The 21494-nt window shown below is 39.8% G+C and overlaps 1 pseudogene across 1 annotated transcript; it reads left to right on the top strand.

Annotated features, from left to right (window-relative positions):
• Window positions 1–7964: 7964 nt before the first annotated feature.
• LOC308556653 (heterogeneous nuclear ribonucleoprotein A1 pseudogene) lies at window positions 7965–8856 on the top strand (annotated as a pseudogene). Its single transcript has one exon. The product of its transcript is annotated as a heterogeneous nuclear ribonucleoprotein A1 pseudogene (transcript).
• Window positions 8857–21494: the final 12638 nt, after the last annotated feature.

The following is a 21494-nucleotide window of genomic DNA, read 5'->3' as shown; positions in this document are numbered from 1 at the left end:
CTTGGGGCAATGTCTTACAGTTTTCAGTGTACAGGTCTTTCATCTCCTTGATTAAATTTATTCATTAGTATTTTATTGTTTTTGATACTGTTGTAAATGGGATTGTTTTCTTTATTTCTCTTTCAAAGATTTTGTTGTTAGTGTATAGAAATGCTAGTGATTTTTGTATGCTTACTTTGTATCTTGCTATTTTACTGAATGTTTATTAGTTCTAACAGTTTTTTGGTGGAGTCTTCACAGTTTTCTATATGTAAGATTGTATCATCTACAAACAGAGACAATTTTACCTTTTCCTTTTTGGTTAAGATGCCTTATATTTTCTTGTTTAGTTCCTCTGGCTAGGACTTCCAGTACTATGTTGAATAAGAGTGGTGAGAGTGAGCATACTTGTCTTGTTCCTGATCTTAAAGAAAAAGCTTCAGCTTTTTACCGTGTGATGTTAGCTGTGTGCATTTGTCACATATGGCCTTTATTGAGGTGTGTTGTTTCTATACCAAATTTATTGAGAGTTTTCATGATGAAAGGATGTTAAATTTTGTCAGTTACTTTTTCTACATCTATTTGGAGAACCGTATGCTTTTAATCCTTTACTTTATTAATGTGGTATATCACGTTTATTGATTTGTGTATATTGAATCATCTTTGCATCCCAGGGATGAATCTCACTTTATCATCATGTATGAGCCTTTCAGTGTGCTGTTAAATTTTGTTTGCTAGAATTTCGTTGAGAATTTTTGTATCTGTATTCATCAGGGATATTGGCCTAGGGTTTTCTTTTCTTGTCGTGTCCTTACCTGGCTTTGGTATTAGAATAATGCTGGCTTCATACAATGAGTTTGGGAGTGTTCCCTTCTCTTCAGTTTGTTGAAGAAATTGAGAAGGGTTGACATTAATTCTTCTTTAAATGTTTGGTAGACTCACCAGTAAAACCATCTGGCCTGAGGGTTTTCTTTGTTGGGAGACTTTTGATTACTGCTTTGATCTCTTTACTTGCCCTTGGTCTGTTCTGACTTTCTATTTCTTCATGATTTAGTCTTGGCAAGTTGTATGTTTCTGGGAATGTATCCATGCCTTCCAGGTTATTCAGTTTGTTGGTGTATTATTTTTCATAGTAGCTACTTATAATCCTTTGTATTCCTGTGGTTTCAGTTGTAATGTATTCTCTTTCATTTATAATTTTGTTTCTTTCAGACCTCTTTTTTTTCTTGGTTAATCTAGTTAAAGGTTTATCAATTTTGTTTATCTTATAAAAAAAAAACTAACCCTTGGTTGGTTTGTTTTTTCTATTGTTTTTCTCATCTTTTTTTTATTTCTGCTCAGATCTTCATTATTTCCTTCTTTCTGTTAATTTTGGGTTTAGTTTCTTCTTTTTCTAATTTCTTGAGGTGTAAAGTTGGGTTGTTTTTTGAGCTCTTTCTTTTTTTATATATATTTATTGAGGAGTTTAGTATATTATTTGACAACAATATAGACTTTCACTTTGGTGTACTTACAGATACAAAAGAATGTCTCTATTTGGGGGAGAGAGACTGAAAGAAGCAGATACTGTATTAACCAGTCTCCTAGTGAAGCTAACAATACAAGAGGAATATAGTACAATTTCTACAAACAAAAAGGAGTATCTTTTATACTCTAATCTTAAAATTGTGGGATAATATTACTTTATTGATCCTTGAAATATCAGTAAAGTAGGTGGTAGGAATTATGATTGCAGCTGAAAACAAGCAACCCAGAAAGATAAAGAGAACTTTGGAAGTGAACTTGGTGTGAAGACTGAATAAAAGATACTTTATTTTATAACTCCTGCTGTGGCAGTTCTTGGATGTTATTTCGATTCAATTTGATAAACAAGTATTAAATTTTTTTCTGCCAGTGTTTGGTACAAAGCTAAATTAGTGAGTTCTGCCTCCAGGGCATCCAGATCTGGGTGGGGCAGCAGACACCTGCAGTCAGGCCTGTTAGTTGTATGTAGTAGCACATAGGCTAGAAAACAGGAAACAGCAGCTCGATTGCCCTGAGGAGCATTAGGAAGTATTTTATGATAGAGGTGGTATGCGATCTTGGACTGGCTGAAGAGCTGAATTTTTGATAGATGGAGACATGGAGAAAGAGTATTTTTTACTCCCCCAAAGAATGTGGAGTTTTAACAAGCACGACGTATTCTGTGGAAGAGGGAAAATCTGGTGCCTGGCGTGTGTGGTGGGTGATGAACTGTCATACGCCTTCCTTTCTTCCTCACAGGGAACTCCCTAGGCCTGAGCGCTCCTAGGGACATTTTCTCTGAAATGCCTTGCTGTTTCCATAGCACCTGTGTTTCCTCCTTCATCTACCTTTTGTTCATTTATCCATTCATTCATTTATGCAACAAACATTTAATTGTTACCTGTCATGTACCAGGCATTGTGCTAGTTTAGCCTGTCGGTACAGCGTTGAAGGGAGACATGGTCCCCACAATCTAGTAGAAAAAGTCTAGTTCATAGTCTGGTAGAAAAACAAAACAAATACTTGTATAAATAACTAATCTAAATTGTGTTATACACAAGAAGCAGTGGATTCTGTTACTTTATTCAGTCAATATTAATTGTTGATCATCTACTATGTGTGATAAGAACTGGAGATATCAGAGTGAACAGCACGGTCGAAAGCCCCTGCTTTATGGGAGCAGGTAATAGGGTGATGTGACCTAACGTAAGGTGGAAGGAAAGTGTCCCCTGGAAATGACAGTTAGGTTGAAACTTGCTGGTTGTGTTGTCCCCCACTGTCTAGCATAGTCTGGCACTTTGGAGATATTTGTTACATAAACAAATAAGAAGAATGAAACTATTGCTCTTGCCAATTCTGACTATTATTACATATGTATTGTGAGCCAGTTTATTAATGCAGTTTATTATTTAATCCTTACAATAACCTTATAAAATAGGTACTGTTTTTATTTCCATTTCCTGATGCAGAAATTGAGTCTGAGAGATGTGAAGACTTTTTTCTAAGACCCCATAGTAATTGGAAAAACTAGAATTTCACCCAAATTTATGTGACTAAAAATCTACATGAATCTTAACCCCTAGAGTATATTGCCATTTTTGCACTTTGTATCAAGTTCACATTTGTCATCCTGGCTCTTGTGAAGGAGCACACAGGTCTCCTGAGATCCCTTTGATAATAGAGAGTAAGGATTTAGAGAAGGATTTCCTATGGGAAATACATCTGCTGTGTATCTTCCCCACCTCTGAAAACCTGTGGATGTCTCCCACGCCCAGTGGGTTTTTAAAGGGCAAGCAGGTTGATGCTCCAGGGGTCCTGAGCAGCCGTGCTGTAGAAATCCTAGGCTCTATGAGTAAGCTGTCTCCCCTGGCATCAGTTAATGGATAGGTGCTGGTTTACAACTCCATGTCTTTTTTGTTCATGACAATTCCTTGGTATCAAAGGCACCATAAGTCAGGAAAGGCAATATTTTGCTATGGTTACAACTTCCATTTTTTACTGGCTTAAAACAGTAAAAGTTTATTTTTCTTTTACTACATGTCTGTTGCAGGTCAGCAGGTGGACTCTGCATTGTTGTCATTAAGGGACCCTAGGCCGTTGAAAAATCTTGAATGTTGGGAGTTGACTTTTCAGAAGGGAAGGAGAATCATGTAGGGTTTCACATTAGCAGCTAAGTGCTCTGGCCCAGGGGTGGTGGGGCTCGCTTCTCCTCACAGCCACCACATATGCAAGGGGGGGAACACTGCATGTTTATATATCTGGCATGTATTATTAATGACTACCATAATTTGCCTTTCTAGTCACCAAGTTTTTTATTTGTCCTCCATCCAGGCAAAATAGCCTCAGCTCCTCCCTAAGGGAGACACACCAAAGGTCCCATTCAGCCATGGTCAGCTGAGTCCAGGGTCTTGTATAGTGTCTATATCAGGCGATAGTTTCCAGTGGTTCATCTTAGATTAGGATGTTACCCTTCTTGGTCCAAAGACTTTGAATAGAGGACACATTATCTGCTGCACTCCCCAAACCCAGTATCCAGTGCTAGTATAGGAATACAGTGGTCACAATAAATACACCCAGGTGGTGGGAAGGAGAAGACTGAGAGTCACTTATTAGTTTGCAAGTTTTATGAAATCCTGCTAGTGAGTCTTAATAAGAGTCCTCTACCCTGAAGATGGTGTTTGGGGTGGGGGTAGGGGGATGATGCTCCTTGATTGAGTCCTAGTTCTGATCCTTGAAATGCCCTTCCCAGTCCATTTCTCTATGGACGTACACTCCACTCTCAGAGTTCCTTCCCTTTCTATTTCTCTCCTTGCCTGCATCTGAAGTGGACATTGGAGAATATGCTCTTCTTGCAGAATTGTGGGTCCAGGACAACTATCTCAAATATTTAGTCAGCTTCTATCTTTTTTATTTTAGTTTTTTTAATGTACCAATAGCCACACCCACAGTGCTTTTTGAAATACAGTTTTCTCTCTCAACATAATTGTATTTTGACACTTACCAGTCTTTGGAGGGGGAAGACACACCTTTTGCCTCTTTTCCTTAAGCCTTTATTTTCCAGCTGGAAAATGTATTGGACACACCTTGAGTCCATGGGTTTAGCAGCCATATCTTTGTTTTGATTGCAAGGCTGAATTCTGGTCATCTTTGCCGCCCAAAGGCTCTTCAGTTTTATATTTTACTAATGGAATAGAGAGTTGCTCCTCTAACCTGGCAAGTCCCCTAATATTTTCATTACCCCTACTTGTTTTAGCCTCTCATATAAACCAAAGCTTATCTCTTTCTTGTAGTGTCTTGTCAAATGTGGCCAACATTAGTTAATGCAAGGTACAGACATTTGGATTTCTGATCCTTGCCTCTAATGCTACCTGTTTATTAGATGCATTTCCTGTGCCTATCAGTTTACCAGTTGTTTTGTCACTGTGTAACACTAACATCCTACTTCCAGTTTCTTCACAGCCTACCACCAGGCCCCAAAACTAACTCTGTTTTTTAGTTTTATTGTTCAGCAGCACCCTCCTTCTGGAAACAAAGTTTCATTTCATCAGGGTAAGATAGGTTGTGCTGTGATAACAAACCAACCAAATGTCTCAGTGTCTTAAAAATAACAAAGGTGTATTTTTTGCTCATACCATATGTAGATCATGAATTACTAATAATAGTCGTCACACAAGGTTCTAAGGAACAAGGACCACCATTTCAAATGTGACACATTACAGTAATGGCAGTAGGAGTCTTGGAAGGTCTTCTATCAGCACTTAAATGCTTTAGTTAAAAGTGACAGAGCTCACTGGTCAGAAATAGTCCTGCGGACCCCCACACCAACCGAAATAGCCCAGAAGGGAGAAGAAGTGGAAATATGTGTTGAAAACAGTAGCAAATATTACAGATGATGAATCCTTGAATGATTTTATACAAAACTGGGACCTGGCAAGGTTTCTGTTTTATACACTTCTCTCGGGTGGTCTTTGGAGAAAATATCTGAAGGGAACAAGATGGGAAATAAGCACACTAATTATGAGGTGACACTGTAATTTGGTGGGACTTAGGGATTAGATATAAAAGGATAAAAACTATTTCCTTGTTTCTAGATTTTGGTGACTGTCTCAGTGTTGGTGCCAGTAATTGAAATAAAGTATACGAGTATGGCAGCAGATGTGAATGAGAAGGGCACTGAGTCCAGTTTTGGAGATCCTAAGTTTAAGATGCCTGCGAGTGGAGTCAACAAGCATTTGGTCACATGGTTCTAATGTTTAGGGCAGAGGTCAGAACTGGAGATATCAATTTGGAAGTATTAGATTTTAATTACAAACCATGAAAATGGATGATATCCCAAAGGGAGGGAGCTGGATAAGAAGTGTTTTTCAAGTCCAATTAGGTTTCCTGGGGAAATACTCCTCTTGTTTATGGCAATTAAATGCTGCCACTTAGTTTCTGTCACTGGGATCCCATTTTACTTACTGAAAACAAAGAGCCACCTCATTGGCAGTATTGAGCTTTTCAAGGATGTTGGTGCTCCTTCATTAAATGTGTTTCTTAATTCTTTGGTGAAAGGAGTGTTCTCTGGGCCTTCTTGGGGGCAACTAATGGAATGGGGGTAGGTGTACCAGTAGCACATCATACATTCCTATCTCTCTGAGGCTTTGGGTTTTTCCCTCTACATTTCAGGGAATTTGGGGCATCTCAATCTCACAATAAATACAGAAATTTAACAATTTCTGTTAAATGTACTCTTAAAATAAATTAGGTGCAATTCAAATTTATAATCCATCTTCCTTGGTCTAATGCTCTTAGCATCCATTCTTACATATTGTCCAGTGTTTTGTCAAAATAAATTAGCTAAATCTTGTAATTATCTTGAAGTATAAGTGATCTACCTAGTCAGGTATTGCACTATCTCCCCTGGATCATTAGACCCTGGTTATAGAAGCAACTATAATAAGTGTAATGGTTGTGGATATCCTCTTGCAAGGCATCTGCTTCAGATGGGTTATTACAGGGTCTTCAGGCAAGAGAAGGTGAGTCTCGGAAGAGACTCAGAGAGACTTGGGAGTTCAAGAATCTCATTTTCATCCATGTCTACCTATATGCCCTCATTTCAAAGATCTGGGACCACATTTCCAATCTATGCCTTGGCTTTTACAAAGGAGACTCTGCGAGTGTGTGAAATCAACTTATACTGTAATTCTCCAACCTACACAGTTAAATTTCATGTTTGATTTTAAGCCATGTCTATCCTACGGCTATAAGAAACAAAAGATTCTCTCAGTACTGCTATTGAAGCTCTCTTTTTCTTAAACTGAGAGTTTTTAAAATCCTGAGCTTGTTTATTCCTTCTTGTAAATTCTCCAACAGGCATAAATAAATAAAAATAAGCCTCACTCCATGGTTTTGTAGTCATTGCTATTACCATAATGGTCAAATGCAGGAATCCCCTGGTTTCCCAAGACACCAACTTTAATAGGCACCTTATTTTGCTTTCTGTGGTAATAATTTAGTAAATTGTGATGCCACTGTACGCCAAAATGATCAGTATCCCATTTTTATTTTACAAGGAGCTTAACACAACATTCAAGGCTAGTGGCATAACCAAATCAGTCCTAAGAGAAATCTTTGAGAATCTGTTTCCTGACCTCATTCATGGTGCTAATTGCTGTATCAGTTGGTCCAGTTAAGAAAAATAACTCACACTAGGAATTTCTACACCATGGGTTTAACATTGAAAACTGAATAAATAGATACTGGATTACTGGATGGTTGACAAAATCAGAACATGGAGTTCACCCAGATAAAACAATTACAGAAAGCAGATGCTATGCTGTGGCTGGAGGAAACAAGAGGTTAACATAATCTGGGATTTTGGATTAGGAGCCCCCACAGAACTGTGTCTCAGACCTTTGAAGTGCAGGCACATCTGGCTGCTGCTGGTATTTCTGAGGTTGATTATGTAAGTGTTGAAAGTTGGTGTCTAGAGCCAATTGCTGCTGCTGAGATGAACTGCCACTGCTGTGGCGACACAGACAGGAACAGCAAACAGAATAAATGCCCTTCTCCAGTCCCTCTGCCTTCCAATCTCCCTCTAGCACCTCCTGTTGACAGAAAACTATACAAGCCAGCTGGCAAAGAAGTCTGGAAAGTATAATTTTCAGAGTCCCAGCCCAAGCATTTTAAAGGAATATAGAAGAGTGGGTTTGGAACTGAGCTACAGTAGATACATAAGGAGCATGCAGGCCTTCAGCAGAGGTGTTGTGGGAGCAGTAAGGTGTTTGTAAGCTGTCTCCCTAAAGGATGAGGAGTCAGGCCAAGGGGAGAGGGAAATATCAGAGTCAGAGGGAATGACAAGCCAGGAAGGAGAGACAATAGCAAAGAAATAATTTCCCTTCTTTTCTTTAATTTGGTGTAATATGCCTTTTCCTTCAGTCACCCAATAAATTTATTAGTGGAAGTGGCTATAATTCCCCCAGTGTGTGTGTGGGCATTCTGAGCAATGGGGATACTCAGAGGCTGTGTGGTGATGAGAGATCCAAACACCAAGCGCTCCAGAGGCCTTGGGTTTGTCACGTGTGCCACTGGAGGAGGTGGCTGCAGTCTTGAATGCAGGGCCACGCGAGGTGGATGAAGAGCTGTGGAACCACAGAGGGCTGTCTCAGGAGAAGATTCTAAAAGACCTGGTGCCCACTCAACTGTGAAAAAGACTTTTGTTGGTGGTATTAAGGAAGACGCTGAAGAACATTACCTAAGAGATTATTTTGAACAGTATGGAAGAATTGAGGTGACTGAAACCATGACTGACTGAGGCAGAGGCAAAAAAGAAAGGCTTTGTGTTTGTAACCTTTGATGGCCATGACTCTGTAGACAAGACTGTCATTCAGAAACATCATACTGTGAATGGCCACAACTGTGAAGTAAGGAAAGCCCTATCTAAGCAAGAGATAGCTAGTGCTTCTTCCAGCCAAAGAGGTCAAAGTGGTTCTGGAAACTTCAGAGATGGTTGTGGAGGAGGTTTTGGGGGGAATGACAACTTTGGTCTTGGAGGAAACTTCAGTGGTCAAGGTGGCTTTGGTGGCAGCCAGGGTGGTGGTGGATATGGTGGCAGTGGGGATGGCTGTAATGGATTTGGTAATGATGGAAGCAATTTTGAAGGTGGTGGGAGCTACAATGATTTTTGGCAACTAAACAATCAATCTCAAATTTTGGACCCATGAAAGGTAGAAACTTTGGAGCGGAAGCTCTGGTCCCTGTGGTGTGGAGGCCAGTTCTTTGCCAAACCACAAAACCAAGGTGGCTATGGCAGTTCCAGCAGCAGCAGTGCCTATGACAGCGGCAGAAGGTTTTAATTACTTCTAGGAAACCAAGCGTAGCAGGAGAGGAGAGCCAGAGAAGTGACAGGGAAGCTACAGGTTGTGAACTCAGCCAAGCACGGTGGTGGCAGGGCCTATCTGCTACAAAGAAGACGTGTTTTAGACAATACTCATGGGTAAAAAACTCCAGGACTGTATTTGTAACTAATTATGTAGCAGGTTTAGTTTCTGTTCTGTGGGAAGTGTAAAGCATTCCAACAAAGGGTTTTAATATAGACTTTTTTACTCCCATTCTGTTCATTGCTAAATGTAATAGTCTTATCATGACACTGAATAAATGTGCCTTTAAAAAAATCACTTATCACCATACATAGTTACAATTTTTTTCTTGTAATGAGAACTTTTAAGATGTACTCTCTTAGCAACTCTCAAATATACAATACAGTATTGTTAACTATAGTCACTATGCTATACATTACAGCCCCCAAACTTACTCATCTTATAACTGGAAGTTTATACCTTTTGTCTCCCTTCACCTATTTCTCCCACTCCCACCCCTCCCCCCCAACACACACACCTCTAGCAACCACCAATCTGTTGTCTGTATCTGTGAGCTTGGTTTTGGTTTTTAGATTCTACATATAAGTGAGATTATCAGTATTTGCCTTTCTCTGACTTATTTCACTTAGTATAATGCCTTCAAGTTCCATGCATGTTGCTACAGGTGGCAAGATGTGATTCTTTTTTATGGCTGAATAGTATTCCTGTGTGTGTGTGTGTGTGTGTGTGTGTGTGTGTGTGTGTGTGTCACATTTTCTTTACTTATTCCTCCATAGATGGACATTTAGGTTGTTTCCATATCTTGACTATTGAAAATAATGCTGCAGTGAACGTGGGGGTACATACAGGTTTTTTAGTTAGTGTTTTCATTTTCTATTGGGTAAATACCTAGAAGTAGAATTGCTGAATCATATGGCAGTTCCATTTTTAATTTTTTGAAGAAACTCCATACTGTTTTCCACAGTGGCTGCACCAATTTACATTTCCACCAACAGTGCATGAGGCTTCCCTTTTCTTCATATCCTCCCAGCACTTCTGTCTTGTCTTTTTGACAAGATAGCCATTCTCACAGGTGTGTGGCGATATCTCATTGTGGTTTTATTTTGCATTTCCCTGATGATTAGTGATTTTGAGCATTTTTTCATGTACCTGTTGGCCATCCATATGTTGTCTTTGAAAAAATGTCTATTCAGATCCTATGCCCATTTTTTAATCAGATTGTTTGTTTTTGTGTTTGTTTTTGCTATTGAGTGGTATGAGTTCTTTATACAGGGTGCAGCAAAAGTAGATTTACAGTTCATATGGAAAATAATACAATAATAAATAAATAATAATACTCACAACTCGCATACTCACAACTATAAACCTACTTTTGTTCCACCCTGTATATTTTGTATATTAAGCCTTTATCAGAGACATGATTTGCAAATATTTTCTCCCATTCCTTGGTTGCCTTTCCATTCTGTTGATTATTTCCTTTGCTGTGCAGAAGTTTTTTAATTTGATGTCCCACTTTTCTGTTTTTGCTTTTGTTATCTTCGCTTTGGGAGTCAGGTCCAAAAACTCATCACCAAGCCTGATGTCAAGGGGCTTATTACCTATGTTTTCTTCTAGGAGTTTTATGGTGTCAAGTCTCATATTCAAGTCTTAATTCACGTAGAAGTAATTTTTGTGAGTGGTGTGAGACAGTAGCCTAGTTTCCTTCTTTTGCATTTGACTATCCAGTCTTCCCACCACCACTTACTGAAGAGACTGTCATGTACCTTCTGTTGTTATGCTATCTCTTTCTTTATATGTAGCTTTTTGACTTGGGAATAAGAAACAGTAAAGCAAATCAATAAAAAACTAGGCTTATATAGCTTTTCTTTTTCGTTCGTTTTAGAGGTTTTATTTTTTGTAGAAAATATTCTAGGAATGGTAATATGCTTTATATTTCAAAAGCTTTTCTTTATTTCTTTTCCTGCTAAGAAGAGCTGTCTTACTTATATGACACAATGTGATTCCAGGTTATGTGACTGCAGCCCAGTGTTTTCAAAGGACTTTAATCAACACACATTTTTAATGAAATAAAGTACTGAGCCCCTGAGAATGAGACATAGTACCCACTGGATCTACTGGACCTACAAGCCAGAGGGAAGGGGAAGGATGCTCCCATTTGTTGTCTTTATTGTGCTTTACTACTTAGATCTGTGCTTAAACAGGCATCTGGGGTGGATGCTTGGGCACCCATATCCTATGGCTGATAATGCCATGCAGACAGTTTGAGTTCTCTTTAGAGCTCATTGAAGCCTCACATTCCTCAGAGCTGGTTTGCTTCATGTACTGAGTGCACGATACATGGCACATTAGCTATAGAACAGTGTGCCAGTTTATGGGTTTGCGATTTTACTTAATTATCTGTCATCACTGTCAGAGATAAAGGTTTAATGTGGTTCTATGACTTCCTGATGTCTGTCTTAACTTTCAGGTTCCGAGAAAAAATGTCCTTTTTTTAATTTCTTATTGTAACCTTGTGTGCATTAGCTGTGGTTAATAAATAAGGCCTTTTCAACTCTACTCATTTCTTTTCTTATACAGTATGAAATGCAGGCATCCAGGTACCTAATTTTCTTCATTATACACAGAAACTAGGAGCTCAACTAGAAAAGGAAAAGAACCCATGGTGCCTCTTCCCAGATGCCTGCACTTATGGGGACAGATTGCCTGGAACAGAACGGGGTAGAGGGAGATGAAGACGCACATTTCAGTGTGATGGTTTTTTAGATGATTAGGTGAGGGCCTTAGCAAAAGTGTGATTATCTCTTGCTAGAGAGCATATTGGCGAACCCAACTGTTCGTTAGTGGTTAGCCCGCATAATTAAAAGTGAATTAGGAGAAGACGTAGGAATGTGGTCAAATTCCGGTGAAGAAAACCACACTAAGGAATAAATAAATGTGCTCTGATGAATAAATGAGCACGTGATGCTTACCGTATAGTCACCAAGCATTTATCAATAATAGTACATCATATTGATAGCATCCCAAGTGAAAAGCTTTGTTTTGTATTCAGTACGAAAGGTTGCATTCAAAGCGGAGGAGCTGCTGAGCAGTTCTGCATTGTAAAGAATGGCACCAGGCTGATCCCCGTGGGACCTGGTAAGAAAGGCAGCATCAGTTCACTACCACACCTGTCACATCCCCTTACTGTCCCTTATCTGTCTACCTAGATCTAGGCTAAGGGGTAGTGACTGGGTTATCAGCCCGCCGAGAGTGCTGTCGATGTCCCTTTCTCGTCTCCTGAGGGAAGAGGGGATTACTGGAGGACGGGCACTTCAAGAGACCCGCTCGCGAAGATTGGGAGTATCTGAAAAAGGCGTGAGCTGCATCCGGAGTACAGGCTGGGAGTTTGCTTACGCAGTGGGCTTACTAATCTCCCCGTGTGCCTCTTTGAAAACAGATGTGGAAAGGGAGGAATGGGGGGAGAAGGTTGGGCATTAGGGAAGTCACAGCTCCACTGCGCAGCAGGTAAAGGGTAATGATGTGTCCATGGACCAGATGGGCCCACGAAAGGGAAGCAGGCTTCCGCCAGAGGCTGCGGGATGTATCGCCAAGTGAAGGTGGATTGCATGGGGTCACACAGAGGGCAGCTTGTCTGCATCAAAGAACTGGCTGTGCTCTTCAGGGCTTTCTGAAGAACCCACACATACTCCCGTATGAGGGAGTGAGTCCTTGAGTAGCCCTGACCCGGAGAGCTTCGATAGTCAAGGAGGACCAGCAGCGGCACCAGTGGAGTCGGAGACATTTGCCCCCTTTCCTCATATCTTCTCCAGGAGCCCACCACCCTAGGAGAGAAGAGACCCATAAAGGGGGAGGGGGAGACGTGAAAAAGCTCACACGTGCCAGTCAGCCTCAGCAGGGAGAGGCACAGAGCATTAAACCACATTCGAGGGTTAAGTTTCAGATTGTATTTAATTTTACTGACTGGCTTGTATTATACCTGAAGTTGGCTGTAAAGCTATAAGTTCTGCCTGAAATGCCATTAAGGGCAAGGAAAGGGGGATTTGATAAAATATTTAAAATTGGAGATTGAAACAAAAAACTCACCACGCCTGTACTCCCTCCAGCCAGATCGATCATTCAGCACACCCAGGAGGAACTGCATCATCTTACTCCTGCCCACTTCTCTGGCTTCATTTCCTCCTCAATTCTGATCACTTTATGTTCCACTGGGGCCAAAGTCTCTCTCACCCTAGGACTTGCTATTCCTTCTGCCTGGCAAGTTCTTTCCTGGACTTTCACAAGACTAGCTCCTGTCTTTTCCCAGGACTCAGCTCAAATATCCCTCCCTCAGAGAGGTGTTTCTTTGCTGTCCTAATGTTGCTCCTCTCCCCTTATGGAGTTACTTTGCCCCATCCCCCTGTTGATTTCTCTCATGGCATTTACCATCATCTCTAACTTTTTATTGTTGTTGTTATTAATCTTCACCAGAGGACATTTTTTCCATTGATTAGAGAGAGTAAAAGGGAGGGAGGAAGGGGGAGAGGGAGAGGAAGAAGAAGAGGGGAGGGAGAGGGAGAAACATCGATGTGAGAGAGACACATTCATCAGTTGCCTCCCACACCCGCCCCAACCAGGGCTGGTGATCAGACTCGCAACCCAGGCACATATCCTTTACCAGGAATCGAACCCTTGACCCCCAAGTGCACGGCCAACGCTCTATGCACTGAGCCACACTGGCCAGGGCTCTAATTATTTTAATTACTTGATTACTTTTTATTGGCATTGGATCAGTCTATTCTATCTCTGTATATCTCAGTGCCTGGGATATAACTACTCAATAAACATGTGTTAATGAATGAGTGAAATAAACCTCAGTAATTCAAGAGAACCTTAAGGTTACTAGTAAACAGTAATAATTGCCATGTCACTCTCTCCCAATTGTGAACTGATGGCTAATGACAGAAATTAATTAGGGCTCTGCCCCAAGTCCTTTCGCAATAGGGAAACATGCTTCAGTTGGCTCTTTTTCTTGTGGCAAAATCATTCCCTTCAGAAAGCAAAATACAGTAATTTATACTTATTTAAACATGTACTCATTTACTTTTTTAAAAAAATGTTTTTATTGATTTCAGAAAGAGGAAGGGAGAGGGAGAGAGAAATAGAAACATCAGTGATGAGAGAGAATCATGGATAGGCCACTTCCTGCATGCCCCCTATGGGGATCCACCCTGACACACCTCGGAACTGCGATCTCCTGGTTCATGGGTCGATGCTCAACCACTGAGCCACGCCATCCAGGCTCGTTTACTTTTTAAAACTCTTTAAAGTCAACCTGGCTGGGTAGCTCAGTTGGTTGGAGCGTCATCCCAATACACAAAGATTATGGGTTCTATCTCTGGTCAGGGCACAAACAAGAGAATGCATAAATGGGTGGAACAAATTTTATGATACAAATCTCTCCCCTCTACCCCCTTCCTTTCTCTCTCACATCAATTTTTAAAAAGTTATACCCTTTAAAGTCAGTATTTCCATTTTATAGATTCAAAATCTAAGGGTTCTATGAGTACAGGACATGAACTATGTTATGCCATCATTACACCTAAGTGTGTTTGGCTCTGAAGTCCATCCTTTACCAGGAATACCATAGTACTTTCCACCTTGAACTCAGGCCATTGGGGATGACACCTGTGACATCACTGTGGCTGATGGCTTACTGGACTTGAGATGCCTCTAACTCACTGTTTATGACTTTGAAGATGATCAGGGGCTTATTATAACAGCTTGAGTTTATTTGTTTTAGCTTGTTTTACATCTGTTGTTTGGACAGAACCCTAAAGGCCAAAAGAATATAAACTGTAGATTCATCTTTCACTGATTGTCTAGGACAAAGATTGTCTGTGCAAGTGACCACTGGAAAGTGTTTTCAGGAGAAACTGGCAACGGTGTGGGAGAGGCAGAAGCAATCCAGGGGCTAGCCTCAGATCAAGTCCTGGGGAGGATTTTAAGTCCTGCAGGGGAATTGTTAAGTGGAGGCGACACCTCAAAGTTGTCTTGTCCTGAGGAGAAGAGGTGGGCTTTTATATTCCCCTGCCAGGCCCTGGCTGGGAGAGGGAGAGGAGAGTGCAGATATGAACTTGCAGGCACACTGGCTCTCTGCTCCTGCTGCCCAGCTGTGCCAGGACTTGGGGGTTCCCAGTGGGAGATATTGCTGTGTACAGGCCTTTGGAGGCAAAAGCACACCAGAGCCTGAGGACGGGTGTGCAGAAATGCAGAAGGGATCCCAGGGGACCTGGGTGGAACACCACCCAGAGCCCATTACACTGATCATAAACTGTCTTATTTCAGAGGAAAAGTAAATTCCTCTTGTACAAGGAAAAATTAAAGGCCTACTTTTTTTTTTCTGCCATGACTGGGCTATTTAATTTAAGCTCCAGTGATTGTTCGTTTCAGCTGGGTATTTTGAAATGAAGACATAGGGTGACAAAGTGTTGCACGATGGCTTTCAGTGGAAATGCTGTATGGTTCTAGGTGAGGCGAGGGCTCTTCGTAGCTAGTCATGGGAGAACGCATCATCACCGATTTATGTGCACCGACTGCATCTCATTCTACCTTTATTGTTTGCCCAGCCCTAAACCTCAGCATGTTATTGCTTCAGAGGCCAAATGCTCTTAAGGCAATCTATGGGATGCCTCTCTTTCTAGTCTCTTCTTTATAACTTGAGAACCTTTACGATCCTTCCATCACTCCCAGTTTGACTTCATTTCTGTGCTCCAGTTTTCTGATCCACCCCAGCAATTTCTTCCTTTGACATTTTGACATGCTGGCAGAATCCTTGGCTCTCTTCTTCCTCAGCTCTTTCTTGTGTCCATATGTGCTTTTAAATTGTCATCATTTTCAGTGAAAGAACTTAAAATTATAACACAGTGCAACAGCTGACCTTTATTTCTTTAAGTACTTTCCAAATACAATACTTTCATTTTTTCGTTTGAGTTAAAATTGCTCTCTAATAACTTTAGTTTATTTTGCTTATTTTTGTTGCAGTTCAAATTTATTTAACAGACAAGAGGAAAACCTAAAGTAAGGTTAAGTACAATAGAACCCTATTCATGGTTATTTTGCCAGATATGATTTCTTATCTCAAAAAAAGAGATAAGCATAACATTCTAAGTATTTTCATGTATATTTTGCAAATTCTTAATTGATGAGTGTTGAATGAACTTGTGATAATTTTAAATATCCTGCTATAATGGTTAATTTTATGGCTGAGCCACAGTGCCCAGATATTTACATTCTGGATCTCTCTGTGAAGGTGTTTTCTGAATATGATTAACGTTTAAATTGGTGCACTTTGAGTGAAACAGATTACATCCCCCCCTTAATGTGGGTGGGTCTCATCCAATAAAATGAAGGCCTTAATTTTGCAAAGACTGACATTCCCTGAGCAAGAAGGAATTCTGCCAGGAGACTGTGTTTGGACTGAGACTACACCTCTCCCTGGGTCTCCAGCCAGCCTACCCTGCAAATTCTGGACTTGTACCTTCACAATCCCATAAGCCAATTCCTTTACATAAATCTGTCTCTCTCCCTATCTCTGTATCTATGCATGCATCCATCCATTCATCCATTCATCCATCCACATCCTGTTGGTTCTGTTTCTCTGAAGAATCCTGACTAATGCACCTATCTACTTTAAATTACCCTGTTAAAATCCTGTCCTTTTAAAAGAGGAAAATTTTTAGGCAGAAGGGCTTAGTCACCAATTAAATTGTTTTAGAAATGATAAATATTGAGTGTGGTCTATTTCTGATTATTTGCACACACACAATGGTAACAAAGTACAGTGGCCACCCTCCTCAGCCATGACTGTTGACTGATCTTTTTATGCTGTGTCACCATTCGGCAGTTTGTTCTACTTCTGAAAAGGCTTTCCTTTCATTTTTTTCTCTAACTTGAGTAATATACAAGCTTTTTCTAAAGAAAAAAATGACAAATATTCAGTGTTGAGCTATATTTTTAATTAGAACTGTCTTAAATATAAACAAAAAAGGAATGAACTCTTTTATTTAGTGTGTTCACTGATATGCCTGCGCACCTAGATTAGTGCCTGTGACATGGTGACTGTACCCTCCATTCACAGGGAAAGAATGCTTCTAGTTTTTCTTGAACTATAAAATTCAAAGCAAATTTTAATGTTAGATGCCTGAAAATAAATTCAGTAAACTAAAATAACAACATTAATTGAATCTCATGGATGATATTGTTTAACTAAAATTAACAACATGCTCCTATTGTTATGGTTGAAAAGGGTTTGGCTTCAGCATTTCTATTAAATTATGTAATGATTCAGTTCTACACCAATTTTCCTCCTGATAAATCTTTATTTACATGCTGTTCTCTGGCCTTTGATTTATACAGATGCATTATTTTCATGTAAATACATCCAGCAGTGTGCTGGTAAATCTTTAACTACCAGCTCTCTGGAAAAAAATACACACACACATATGTGTATGTATGTATATATGTATGCATGTATTTGTATAAGTTCATTATAAAGTTTAAAGATATAAAGGATGTGTACACACGTTATTGTAAATTTCATGTAGCTAATCTGTATATATTTCCAATTGTTTGTGTCTTCTTCAATTTCTCTCATCTACATTTTACAGGTTTCCTTATACAGATCTTTCACCTCCTTGGTTAAATTTATTCCTAAGTATTTTATTGTTTTTTATGCTATTGTAAATGGGATTATTTTATTTCTCTTTTAGATAGTTCACTGTTAATGTATAGAAACACATCTGATTTTTTTTTTTTGCTGATTTTATATTCTGCAATTTTACTAAATTGTTTTATATCTTCGAACAGCCTCTCTACATGGCTAGCTTGAACTTCCTGACAGCATGGTGATCTCAGGGTAGTTAGACTTCTATCCATGATGCAGTCCTTGGATTCAGATCTGGAATAAAATTCTCACCATGCCATTCAGTAGCTCTATGACTGGAATTTGGACAAGTGGTTCTAACTCCTACCCCAGAGCAGTTGTTGCAAGGAGTCAAGTGCAAGGCTGCTTTGTCGTGGCTTCGGAAGTCGCTCAGCATCGAGTCAGCTGCATTCTGTTGGTTAAATAGGAAGAGAGGGGAGGGGACTCTATAAAGATGTGAACAATGGGAGGTGTGGTTCGTTAGGGGCCATGTTTGGAGATTAGCTACCAAGGATATGGCTTTTTCACTATTATTTCGACAGGTTGGACTTAAAGTGGATATTTAGTGAAAAATAAGCCCAAAATTAATAGAATATGTATACTCAGCCTAGTAACAACTTACCTAATGACTTCCTATAGTCCGTGTAACTATTTTATGTTCCAAGTTGGCCCATGCATGTTTTCAGGGAATTAATCTAAATCAAGGAATCTAGGTATTTCAGAGCTAGAAGTGACCCTTCACATTTTTATCTGTTCCTCGCGCGTTATAGACAAGGAACGTAGGGCCCAGAGAAGTTAGAACGGCATGTTCACCATAATTAACACAAGCACTTTGTGGCAGAACCACAAATAGTACTCAGGACTTTTTCAATGTTCTTTCCTGTGTTTCATTTTATTATGAATAAGCCTCTGTGTCGCCTATGGGAAGATGCTTGTATTCATGTGAATTTAGTAATGTGGGAAGTAGTGGTAGGTAGGAGAATTTATTACTTAATAAGTAGGGTATGAATCTAACCCTTTTTTGTAAACTATTTCCAATGGTTTTTATGACATACCATTTATAAATTTAGAACTACTGTATGCATTGCTTCATTTCATTTAGTGAGAGGAAATAAAATAAAGTTTTAATGTATAGTGTGCGGTTGAAAAACCAGGGACCAACCTGTTTCACAATACTGAGTCTAGAAGCTAGTTGGGAATGACTTTTGGGTCTCAGTTTCCATCGGGCATTGAACTGCAGAGGGACCAGGGATGCTTAGTAGAGGGGAAGAGAAGTAACTGGAACATAACTAGGCATGATACTTGTAAGAAATCTGTTCCAGTTTTTGGAATACAAATCAATTTCTTCTAGAACTTTCCTAAGAAGTATGATGTGGATGATATGGAGGATGGGTGGACACTGAGTTCAAGGGGTCTCTCGGATTGAGATGCCGTTTAGCGGTGGATCCCAGATTCAGAGTTTTAGCCATTGAGAGCAACTGCGCGTTTGGAATGAGGTTGCTCTGGCAGGAGACAGTCCTGTCTGATTACCAAAAGCAGCTGTGGGCCAGATGGGGCTGGCAGCACTTGCTGGAGCTGTTCCTGGAAGCATCTGTGCCCCAGAAGAACAGCATATGTTTTGTCCTACTCTTGCTTCCACCTATGATCAAGCTAATTGCCGCCTTCATTCTTTTTTCTGTTTTGTGCTGTCTCTTCCACCTAGTAAAACCTCATCCAGCCTTCAAGGCCAACTTTAAGTTGACTCCCAGATCTGCTTCACCATGTCTGGGAGAGCCTAGCTCCCAAATGCTTGCTGAATTAGGTAGGTGGTCACAGTCTAGACAGGCGGTGTATGAAGGTGCAAAGGTGCAGGCTTTGGATTCAGATCTGGAATAAAATTCTGACTGTGCCACTCAGTAACTATATGACTTGAATTTGGACAAATGATTCAAACTATTCATGCTACAGCTTACACATCTGTAAAATGGAGAAATTATATTGCTTTTGCCTCATAAGATTCTTCTGAGGGTGAATTTTAATGCATAAATGGCTTTAAAAAGTTCCTGATATTTAATAAGCCCCCAACAAATATTAGCTACTTTTATTCTTCTGCCATAAGGAGGCTGCTGTTCTTTTTTTTCCCTTATATTCTCTAATATTTATTTTCCTTCAAAGCTTGAGAAAATAACATATAGTAGCAAGAATTATAATATTTAAAACAATGAATCCTGATATGTCAAATTCAACCTCAAGAGAGAAAACAGAAGAAATAAAACTAAATTGTGTTTGTTTCCTCTGAATCACTAACACACTGATAAGTCAGTGTAATTGTTGGCCTTTATGAGATTGACCTGAGAAGCATTGACGGGCAATAAATAAACTTTACGAATAGCACTTTATGAAAGCTTCTGAGCAGCATGACCTACTTCCTGTGTTCTACAGCTCCCATGATCCGGGAGGAACTAGACTAACAACACTCATAAGACAAATAAATAGTGATATTGAACCAGAATCTCTTGGCAAACTTTAACAGAGTCAGTTCTTGCTGAAGTTCTTACTGAAGTAAGTTAAAATGCCATTGACTTACCAGGGCTTTGTAGGACAGGTACTGCCTGGTTTTGAATTTGTTTTAGAGATTTGTGCATGGGAATATTGGGTTTATACATTCATATTCCTCTCTGGATATTATATATATATACACACATATTGAGGCAATTATATATAATTATGGTAATTTCTAAGGTAACATTGCAGTTAAGATATTATACAGAGACACTTTTGAGAGTAATAGGTGCCAGAATAGCAGATCTAGAGCACTCCACAAATTAGAGTCACCAAGAAACATGAAATCCATTCATGGTAGAAAGAAGATGTTAAAGCTTGTGAGAGTGTCCCTCCCCTGGCCTAGATTGGAAGGCTTCTCTGGTTTAATTCTGTTTTCCTATGTGTCTGAACCTTTATATGCGTTTGTCAGTGACTGGCTGCCTAACACTGTAGATAAGTGCAGTTCTCACTATTGGGCGTGGGTTGAAAATATAATAAATAGTAGCAGCTCCATGGAGTCAAAGTTAAAGACAGTTTTCTCCAAAGGGAAATAAAAAATACAGGGAGGTCATGTTCATCTTCTGTTGTAAGGAAGAGCCTGGCAGCTATGTCTGTATCTCTATCTATCTGTTTTTCCTCTTCTTGATCTAGTAGATTGGGATTTCTGCCTTAGGCTGGACTCTCTCACAAGTACTCTTTGGTGACAAACCAAGGATCAGTTCAAAGTGAGCACTACAATAAGGGGGGATCATGTTACAAGTTTTCCCCCAGAATTTTTCTGTGGTGTGACATTGATAGCACACAATTACTTTTAAATATTATTCCAAATCCCCCTGGATCCTCCTAGGATGCTTCAATTTTAAACTAGTACCTTCTGGAAGATTTTACATGGCATTGCTCCCGTTGGAATCCCATGGGTAGTACAAAGCTCCAGGAAGATGTCAATACCTCTCTTAAGTCAGAAATTGTTCCTAAAGGGAAATAAAAAATACAGGGAGGTCACGTTCTTCCTTGATTGTAATGAAGAACCTCGCAGCTATATCTATGTCATAGACTAGCTGCACTGTTAGAGGTTTATGAGGCTGCAACTTTGATGCGTGTTTTATGCTCCTCTTTTTAGTTTTTAGGAGGCAAATTCTCCAGCTACTGGTATTCCACACCCTACATGCTAAATCCCACTTTTTTCTCTTTTCACTATTTCAAGCAAAGTGATGTTTCTCTACATTACACAAGTGACCTTGAAATGGAAACATTGATCTCAAGAAGTTTTAGATCCTGTGCATTTTCCCGTTTAGACCAAGAAATCTGGTCATGGAGTGCATCGGCTTATGAAGGTCCCCTGGGCCTTGGGACCACGCAACCTCAGATTTCCTGCATTCTTTCTTTTTTGAGTGTGTGTTTGTGTGTGTTCTGTGCACCTTGACTATATCTTCAAGCCAAGTTTTCTG

Source organism: Miniopterus schreibersii, assembly GCF_964146895.1.
Source record: "Miniopterus schreibersii genome assembly, chromosome: 4".
Taxonomy (NCBI): domain Eukaryota; kingdom Metazoa; phylum Chordata; class Mammalia; order Chiroptera; family Miniopteridae; genus Miniopterus; species Miniopterus schreibersii.
Note: the sequence above shows the minus strand (reverse complement) of the source record. Positions and strands in the feature narration are given on the sequence as shown.